This window comes from Pseudorca crassidens, chromosome X (genome assembly GCF_039906515.1).
Source record: "Pseudorca crassidens isolate mPseCra1 chromosome X, mPseCra1.hap1, whole genome shotgun sequence".
NCBI classification, from domain to species: Eukaryota; Metazoa; Chordata; class Mammalia; order Artiodactyla; family Delphinidae; genus Pseudorca; species Pseudorca crassidens.
In genome coordinates this window covers 88,355,155-88,364,444 of record NC_090317.1, presented here as the reverse complement: position 1 = coordinate 88,364,444, position 9,290 = coordinate 88,355,155, and the positions used below count along the sequence as shown (strand labels likewise).

The following is a 9,290-nucleotide window of genomic DNA, read 5'->3' as shown; positions in this document are numbered from 1 at the left end:
CTCTGGATACCATTCCAAGACAAAAATGATTCAGATTAAGAAGTTTTAAAAATCTTGAAATCGAAGTATGCCACTAATAAACATGAATTTATTATTATTTTTTTAATGCCAGGAAGCAGTAAATCAGTATCGTAAATACGTAACTGTAGACATCCGAGAGTTAAGGGACTAAAGGTAAGGGAGGTATTTGAAAGTCTGCATCAGGAAGGCGAGGTGACAAATTGGATACGTAGAGTTTGGCGGAGATGCTGTAGTACCTGGGATGACTAGCGCTAGGATTTGTAAAAAGTTACTGATTCCCTCTTCCAGACATCTTACGTCACTATCCGGGTTCCCATCTGGTGAGAGAGCCACTGAGATACAGTATTTCAAGAGCTTGCTAGAGAGTCACAGGAAGTTGTCTGGAGTGAAGGCGGGGGAAGGGTGTGGTGGTCCGGGCTAAAGCTTCCTCCAAACAAAAGAAAATAGCACTTCCGGTCACGCCATCGTCGCGTCGCGGCGTTCTTCATCAAGGTGAGTGTAAAGAAAGGGACTGGTAATTTTCACAAGTGAGTCCGCAGGCACCTCAGGGACGGTTTCCTCCTTGCTTCAACGTGAGGTGGAAAGAATTCATCCCCAGGGTACACTGAAGGATGTTTCTGACGCTTGTGGTTCCGATCGCTCACTCTCTCCTCTCTCTTACGCCTCGGGAGATGGCTGGCCGTCATCCCCTTCCGCGTTCTGACTCTCGTGGTCCTTTTATCCCTGATTATTCTTCACTTCTCCTCTTTATCCCGAATCCTCTAACCAGTCTTTCTGAGTTTGGGTCATTCCCTCTACCACCGATTTCCTTCCTACCTCTTAATCCCACCTTCCACCCCGCTCCCCTCTTAGCCTCAGAACTTTTGCTACCTCCTTCCCCCACTCTGAACCTACATTCTTCCTTCTTTTTACTTTCGACCCCAGTATTTTACTCCCCCTGAAGACTTCTGATCTCTTCGGTCCCACTCCTGCAGAGGCCGGTGAATTATATACTTTCTGAAATTAGATGTGACTTCGATTTCAAGGGCAAGGCTGGCTTTTGTTCTTTTTAAAAATAAGAAAAGGAGCAGAAATTTTAGAGCTCTCAGAGACATAGGAACTTGTTCAAATTATGTCCTTTTATGTATTTATTTTTTACCCAAAACGAAATCACATATCAGGTATTGCACTGGTTTCAGCCCTCCACTCATGACACTTAAAAAAATTTTGGTATACAATTGAATCCCCAAATTTTTAGAGTGGCAAACATAGTGGATTTTGCCTATAATTTGGTGTCAGCTTTAGAGGCTGGAAGCTTTCCCATCCCCTTTAGAATTTCTCACAGAGCAGAAATGGTTGACAGATATGACATCCAATCACAAATTTATCGTTTCATGTGAGTTCGGTTTATTATGTAAATCTTTTTCTGGTGTCCAGTAGCAACATTGAAGAGCAAGTTGGCAGAATTTTCAGGCAAAGATTTTTTTCTAGGAGCTTCGCATGTATTATCTATTTGGTGCAATATGAACTTTGTCTTTTTTTTTCATTTGTTGCAATGTGAAATGTATTTTTCTGCTCCATTTATCATGTGTAATTTGTCTTGCAAGAATATTCATTAATTATCACAATTTATTATTTCAGTTCTTTACCCAAGGGAGAGGAAATGATCATTAAATTTATAATGAGTGTCAGGGATTTTTCAGGCTCTAAAGAGGAATTTAACCAGAGATCTCTTTGAACAAGCAACTTATTCCCTCTTCCTCCTGTAGCTAATGTGTTAGGCTTGCCAAAATAAGAGATGATTCTTTTTTCTAGGCCAGGTATAATTTTCAGTTCTTTAACGAGGAGACTGAGGTTTCATGACACCAAAACACTTAGGAACTTTTTCAAAGGGTATTGCTGATGTCTATTTATTATCTATTCAAATCATAATTTAACAGCACTTAAATATCACACTGGCTTTAACCCACTGGGTGTGCATCCATCCATCCATTCATTCAAGAGTGTTTTTATTGAATAGCTTTTATACGCCAGACAGTGTTTTAAGCACTGAGGATACAACAGTGGAAAATAAAAACAAGAACAAAGTCCTTTAAACTACTCGAGAGACAATAAGTGAATATATAAGAAATATGTAATAGATTGTGATGGGGAGGCTGTACTATGTTAGATAGGATGGTCAGGAAGGCCTCCCTGGTATCGTGACATTTGAGCAGAAACCTAAAGGAAGAGAGAGCACAAACTATACAGTTATTAGTGGAAAAATAGGGTATATCTATGACAGTGTCTCTGCATTTGTTGGTCACTCTGCTTCCAACATTCCCTCTCCTCCCTTCTGCTTGTGGTCACTTTACTGCATAGCATTAATGAACCACTCTGCATACTCAGATGATCTAATCTGTCTGTGTAAATTCCCCATATTCTCTTCTGCTTGGCTAGCTTCTTGCTACCATTTAAGTGGATTGTCAGTTACCAGCCCCTCTAGGAAGACGTATCTCTGTCTCTATCCTCACCTCTTCCTCAATCTGTTTATTTGTGGTGCATTGTGTGCTGTCCTACAGCATACTTGCTTTCCTCTCTCACTGCTCTTATCACTGCGTGTTCATAATATGTTGCCCATAAATGTTTGGTATGGTAAATTGAAATGAATTTAGTGGCTCCCTAATTAATGTTCAAAACCACTCTCTAAAGTCAGTATCATCATTGTCATTTTCCTGATGATAAAACCAAGATTCAGGTGGATAGTAACTTGCTAACTAATAAAACCAAGTTAGTAACTTGCTAACTAATAAAACCAGGACTCAGGTGGATAGTAACTTGGTAGTGGAGTTAATGGAGTTAAAGTCTGTCAGACACTCAGTCCTGGCCTGGTCCTCTCTTTCTCTGTCTCTTTTCATTAATGAGAAATAGAAAATACACAGAATATTTTATTTTATTAGAAATAGTCTGGGTATAAAAATTTCATTTTGTAAGTTTCCTTTCACAAGTCAGATTATATCAGGTGCTTGATTTATTTCCTAGTTATAAATATTAAGAACTGAGAGGTGTGATTACTCTTTTTACTTGAATATTTTTTAATAAAATATTTAAACAAGCATAAGTTGAAAGAAGAGTACAATTAATACTTTTATACTCTGAACCTAGATTCAACAGTTGTTAACTTTTGCCATATTAGCTCACTTATTCACTGACTTGCTCACTATTCATCCATCCAATTTTTAAAAATTGAAGTATAATGTTTTATCTATTTTTTGATCTATTTTGGCTGAACCATTTGAGATTTGTAGGCATTATTTTTAAGTAAACTTAAATACATGCAGAAAGGTGCACATATAAGTGTACAGCTCAAAGCATTTTCACCCCTGTGTAACCTACCATATGATCTATCAATTCCACCCCTGGGTATATATCCAGAAAAAATGAAAACACTAGTTCGAAAAGATGCATGCACCCCAGTGTCCATAGCACCACTAATTACAATAGCCAGGATATGGAAGCAACTCAAGTATTCATCAACAGATGAATGGATAAAGATGTGGTGTATATATACAATGGAATATTACTCAGCCATAAAAAAGAATGAAATCCTGCCATTTGCAGCAATGTGTATGGACCTGGAGAATATTATGCTTAGTAAAATAAGTGAGACAGAAAGACGAATACATTATGGTATCACTTATATGTGGAATCTAAAAAATAATACAAATGAATGTATATAGCCAAACAGAAACAGACTTAGAGATATAGAAAACAAACTAGTGGTTACCAGAAGGGAGAGGGGCAAATTACAGGTATGGGATTAACAGATACAAACTACTATGTATAAAATAGATAAGCAAGGAGGATATGTTGTATAGCACAGGGAATTATAGCCATAATCTTGTAATAATTTTAATGCAGTATAATCTATAAAAATATTGTCACTGTGCTGTACACCTGAAACTAATATAATATTGTAAGTCAACTATACTTCAGTAAAAAAAAATAGAAAATTATCAGTATTTGAAATCCCTTGAATGTATTCCCTACCAGTCACAAACTGAACTCCAAATTAATCACATCTTGGCTTCTATCACTGTATAATAATTTTGCCTATTTTTGGACTCTATAAAAATATAATAGTATAGTATGTATTTTTTGGTGTTTGACTTATTTGGCTTAAGATTTTGTTTTTGAGATTGATCCAAGTTATTGGACGTAGTAGTAATTCCTTCATTCTTATTGCTGTGTATTCCATTGTGTGAATATACCGCAACTGATGGGCATTTTGGTTTTTTACATCTTTGGCCTGCAAATAGTACTGTAAACATTCTAGAACATGTCTTTTGGTGATTATATGCACAGCTTTCTGTTGAGCATACACCTAATAGTAGAATTGATGAATCACAGGTTATGGATAAGATTAGCTTTAGTAGATACTGCCAATTGGTTTTCCAAATTGGTTGTACTAAAAAACTCCTAATAGAAAATTTTAAGAGTTCCATTTGCTCTAGAATATTGCCAACACTTGTCATTGTGTTGTCTTTCTAAGGAAAAAAAAAGTAGCCATTCTAGTGGTTATTAATGGTACCTCGTTGTGGTTTTAATTTGCATATCTCTGGTGATAAATGTGTGTCTTTTCATGTTTGTTGGCCTGGGTATCTTTTTTTGAGGTGCCTGTTCAAGTCTTTTGACCACTTTTTCTCTTTGACTATCCTTTTCTTATTGATTTGTAGGAGATCTTTCTATATTAAGGATGTGAATACTTAGATCTATTTATTTGCAAATCTCAGTTGCTTGCATTTTCAGTCTCTTAATGGTGTCTTTTGATGAACTGAATAAGGCACACCTTGGTTTGGTTCTAGACCATTGCAATAAAGTGAATATCACAGTAAAGCAAGTCTTATGAAATTTTTGGTTCCCAAGTACATATAAAAGTTAATTTTACACTATGCTGTAGTATAGTAAGTGTGCAATAGCATTGTCTAAAAAACAATGTACATACCTTAATTAAAAGATACTTTATTACTAAAAAAAGTTAACCATCATCTGACAACACAGGGTTGCCACAAACATTTAATTTGTAAAAAATGCAATATCTGTGAAGCGTACTAATACAAGATATGCCTGTATCTCAATTTTAATATTGTTCAATTTATAATTTTTCCCCTTCATGAGTAGTGCTTGTTTGTCCTGGTTAAGAAATCTTTGCCTTTCCCAAGGTCATGAAGATATTTTTCTATGTGGTGTTACTGTTTAATCTCATTTATATTTCCAATTCATTTGATATTCATTTTATTGTATGTTGCCAGTATGAGTTATGGATATAGGTAAAGGCCCACTGTTTTGTTGTTATTGTTGAAACAGACGTACAGTCAATCCAATACCACTTATTGAAAAGGTCATCCTTTCCCTCCTATAGTGTCATCATCTTTTTCATAAATCAAAGGTTAGGTTATATATGACGGTTTGTTTCTGGATTCTGTTCATTTTGGTTTCTCTATTCTTATATGAGTACCATTGTCATAATTAATGTAACTTTATAATGTATCTTATTTATGGTCAGTAAGTCCTACAGTTTAGCTCTTTTTCTTCAATAATGCTTTGGTTATTCTTTTCTTTTTTTATCGGTATGTGGGCCTTTCACTGTTGTGGCCTCTCCCGTTGCAGAGTACAGGCTCCGGATGCGCAGGCTCAGCGGCCATGGCTCACGGGCCTAGCCGCCTCGCGGCATGTGGGATCTTCCCGGACCGGGGCACGAACCCGTGTCCCCTGCATCGGCAGACGGACTCTCAACCACTGCACCACCAGGGAAGCCCTATTCTTGGCCTTTTGAATTCCAATATACATTGTTGAATCAGCTTGTCAATTTTCACAAAAATCTTTCTTGGCATTATGATTGAGATACCATTTTAATAGATCAGTTTGAAGAGCACATATGGCACTTTTCCCATAAATATCTCAGTGTTCATCTCCTAATAATAGGAACATTTTGTAAATAATTTAATTGCCATTATCTCACTAAGAAAAAATAACAATAATTCCTAATATCATCTAATACCTACCTACTCCATTTTCAAATTAATTTTTTCCCCACAACTATTTTATACTTGGTATTTAAAACCATCAGCCAACATAATGTGTTTTTTTTAACATCTTTATTGGAGTATAATTGCTTTACAATGTTGTGTGTGTTTCTGCTGTATAACAAAGTGAATCAGCTATATGTATACATATATCCACATATCCGTTCCCGCTTGAATCTCCCACCTTCCCTATCCCACCATGCTAGGCAGTCACAAAACAGCGAGCTGATCTCCCTGTGCTAGGCAGCTGCTTCCTACTATCTATTTTACATTTGGTAGTGTATATATGTCATTGCTGCTCTCTCATTTTGTCCCAGCTTACCCTTCCCCCTCCCCATGTCATCAAGTCCATTCTGTACTTCTGCGTCTTTATTCCTGTCCTGCCCCTAGGTTCATGAGAACCATTTTTTTTTTTTAGATTCCATATACATGTGTTAGCATACGGTATTTGTTTTTTCTTTCTGACTTACTTCACTCTATGACAGACTCTACGTCCATCCACCTCACTACAAATAACTCAATTTCGTTTTTTTATGGCTGAGTAATATTACACTGTATATATGTGCCACATCTTCTTTATCCATTCACATGTCAGTGGACACTTAGGTTGCTTCCATGTCCTGGCTATTGTAAATAGAGCTGCAATGAACATTGTGGTACATGACTCTTTTTGAATTATGGTTCTCTTAGGGTACATGTCCAGTAGTGGGATTGCTGGGTCGTATGGTAGTTCTAGTTTTAGTTTCTTAAGGAACCTCCATACTGTTCTCCATAGTGGCTGTATCAATTTACATTCCCACCAACACTGCAAGAGGGTTCCCTTTTCTCCACACCCTCTCCAGCATTTATTGTTTGTAGGTTTTTTGATGATGGCCATTCTGACTGGTGTGAGGTGATACCTCATTGGAGTTTTGATTTGCATTTCTCTAATGATTAGTGATGTTGAGCATCCTTTCATGTGTTTGTTGGCAATCTGTATATCTTCTTTGGAGAAATGTCTATTTAGGTTTTCCACCCATTTTTGGATTGGTTTGTTTGTTTTTTTGATATTGAGCTGCATGAGCTGCTTGTATATTTTGGAGATTAATCTTTTGTCAGTTGCTTCATTTGCAAATATTTGCTCCCATTCTGAGGGTTGTCTTTTCTTCTTGTTTATGGTTTCCTTTGCTGTGCAAAAGCTTTTAAGTTTCATTAGGTCCCATTTGTTTATTTTTGTTTTTATTTCCATTTCTCTAGGAGGTGGGTCAGAAAGGATCTTGCTGTGATTTATGTCACAGAGTGTTCTGCCTGTGTTTTCCTCTAAGAGTTTGATAGTGTCTGGCCTTATATTTAGATCTTTAATCCATTTTGAGTTTATTTTTGTATATGGTGTTAGGGAGTATTCTAATTTCATTCTTTCACATGTAGCTGTTCAGTTTTCCCAGCACCACTTACTGAAGAGGTTGTCTTCTCTCCATGGTTTATTCTTGCCTCCTTTATCAAAAATGAGGTGACCATATGTGCGTGGGTTTATCTCTGGGCTTTCTATCCTGTTCCATTGATCTATATTTCTGTTTTTGTGCCAGTACCATACTGTCTTGATTACTGTAGCTTTGTAGTGTACTCTGAAGTCAGGGAGCTGACTTCTCCAGCTCCGTTTTTCTTTCTCAAGCTTGCTTTGGCTCTTTGGGGTCTTTTGTGTTTCCATACTAATCGTGAAATTTTTTGTTCTAGTTCTGTGAAAAATGCCATTGGTAGTTTGATAGGGATTGCATTGATTCTATAGATTGCTTTGGGTAGTATAATCGGTTTCACAGTGTTGATTCTTCCAATCCAAAAACATGGTATAGCTCTCCATCTGTTTGTATCGTCTTTAATTTCTTTCACCAGTGTCTTATAGTTTTCTGCATAGAGGTCTTTTGTCTCCTTAGGTAGGTTTATTCCTAGGTTTTTTATTCTTTTTGTTGCAGTGGAAAATGGGAGTGTTTCCTTAATTTCTCTTTCAGATTTTTCGTCATTAGTGTATAGGAATGCAAGAGTTTCTGTGCATTAGTCTTGTATCCTGCTGCTTTACCAAATTCACCTCTAGCAGTTTTCTGGTAGCGTCTTTAGGATTCTCTATGTATAGTATCATGTCATCTGCAAACAGTGACAGCTTTACTTTTTCTTTTCTGATTTGGATTCCTTTTATTTCTTTTTCTTCTCTGATTGCTGTGGCTAAAAGTTCCAAAACTATGTTGGATAATAGTAGTGAGTGTGTACAACCCTGTCTTGTTTCTGATCTTTGAGGAAATGGTTTCAATTTTTCACCATTGAGAACGTTGCTGGCTGTGGGTTTGTAATATATGGACTTTATTATGTTGAGGTAAGTTCCCTTTATGCCTACTTTCTGAGGGCTTTTTATAATAAATGGGTGTTGAATTTTCTCAAAAGCTTTTTTTTCATCTATTAAGATGATCATATGGTTTTTCTCCTTCAGTTGGTTAATATGGTGTATCACATTGATTGATTTGTGTATATTGAAGAATCCTTGCATTCCTGGGATAAACCCCACTTGATTATGGTGTGTGATTCTTTTAATGTGCTGTTGGATTCTGTTTGCTAGTATTTTGTTGAGGATTTTTGCATCTATGTTCATCAGTAATATTGGCCTGTAGTTTTTGTTTTTTGTGACATCTTTGTTTGGTTTGGGAGTGTTCCTCCCTCTGCTATGTTTTGGAGGAATTATAGGTGTTAGCTCTTCTCCAAATGTGTGATAGAATTCGCCTGTGAAGCCCTCTGGTCCTGGGCTTTTGTTTGTTGGAAGATTTTTGATCACATTCTCAATTTCAGTGCTTGTGATTGGTCTGTTCATATTTTCTACTTCTTCCTGGTTCAGTCTCAGAAAGTTGTGCTTTTCTAAGAATTTGTCCATATCTTCCAGGTTGTCCATTTTATTGGCATATAGTTGCTTGTAGTAATCTTCATGATCCTTTGTATTTCTGCAATGTCAATGTTACTTCTCCATTTTCATTTCTAATTCTATTGATTTGAGTCTTCTGCCTTTTTTTCTTGATGAGTCTGGCCAATGGTTTATCAATTTTGTTTATCTTCTTAAAGAACCAGCTTTTAGTTTTATTGATCTTTGCTATCAGTTCCTTCATTTCTTTTTCATTTATGTCTGATCTGATCTTTATGATTTCTTTCTGCGAACTTTGGGGGTTTTTTTGTTCTTCTTTCTCTAATTGCTTTAGGTGTAATGTTAGG

General features: G+C 36.5%; 1 protein-coding gene across 3 annotated transcripts in view; it reads left to right on the top strand.

Annotated features, from left to right (window-relative positions):
- Nucleotides 1-391: 391 nt before the first annotated feature.
- MAGED1 (MAGE family member D1) overlaps nt 392-9,290 on the top strand; it is a 73,482-nt gene continuing 64,583 nt past the window's right edge. The window contains exon 1 of one of the 3 annotated variants that reach the window (XM_067723696.1): nt 392-513. The gene's annotated coding sequence lies outside the window, so the exon portion shown is untranslated. The remainder of the gene's footprint in view (nt 514-9,290) is intronic. The other 2 variants (XM_067723699.1, XM_067723700.1) reach the window with 2 other exon arrangements.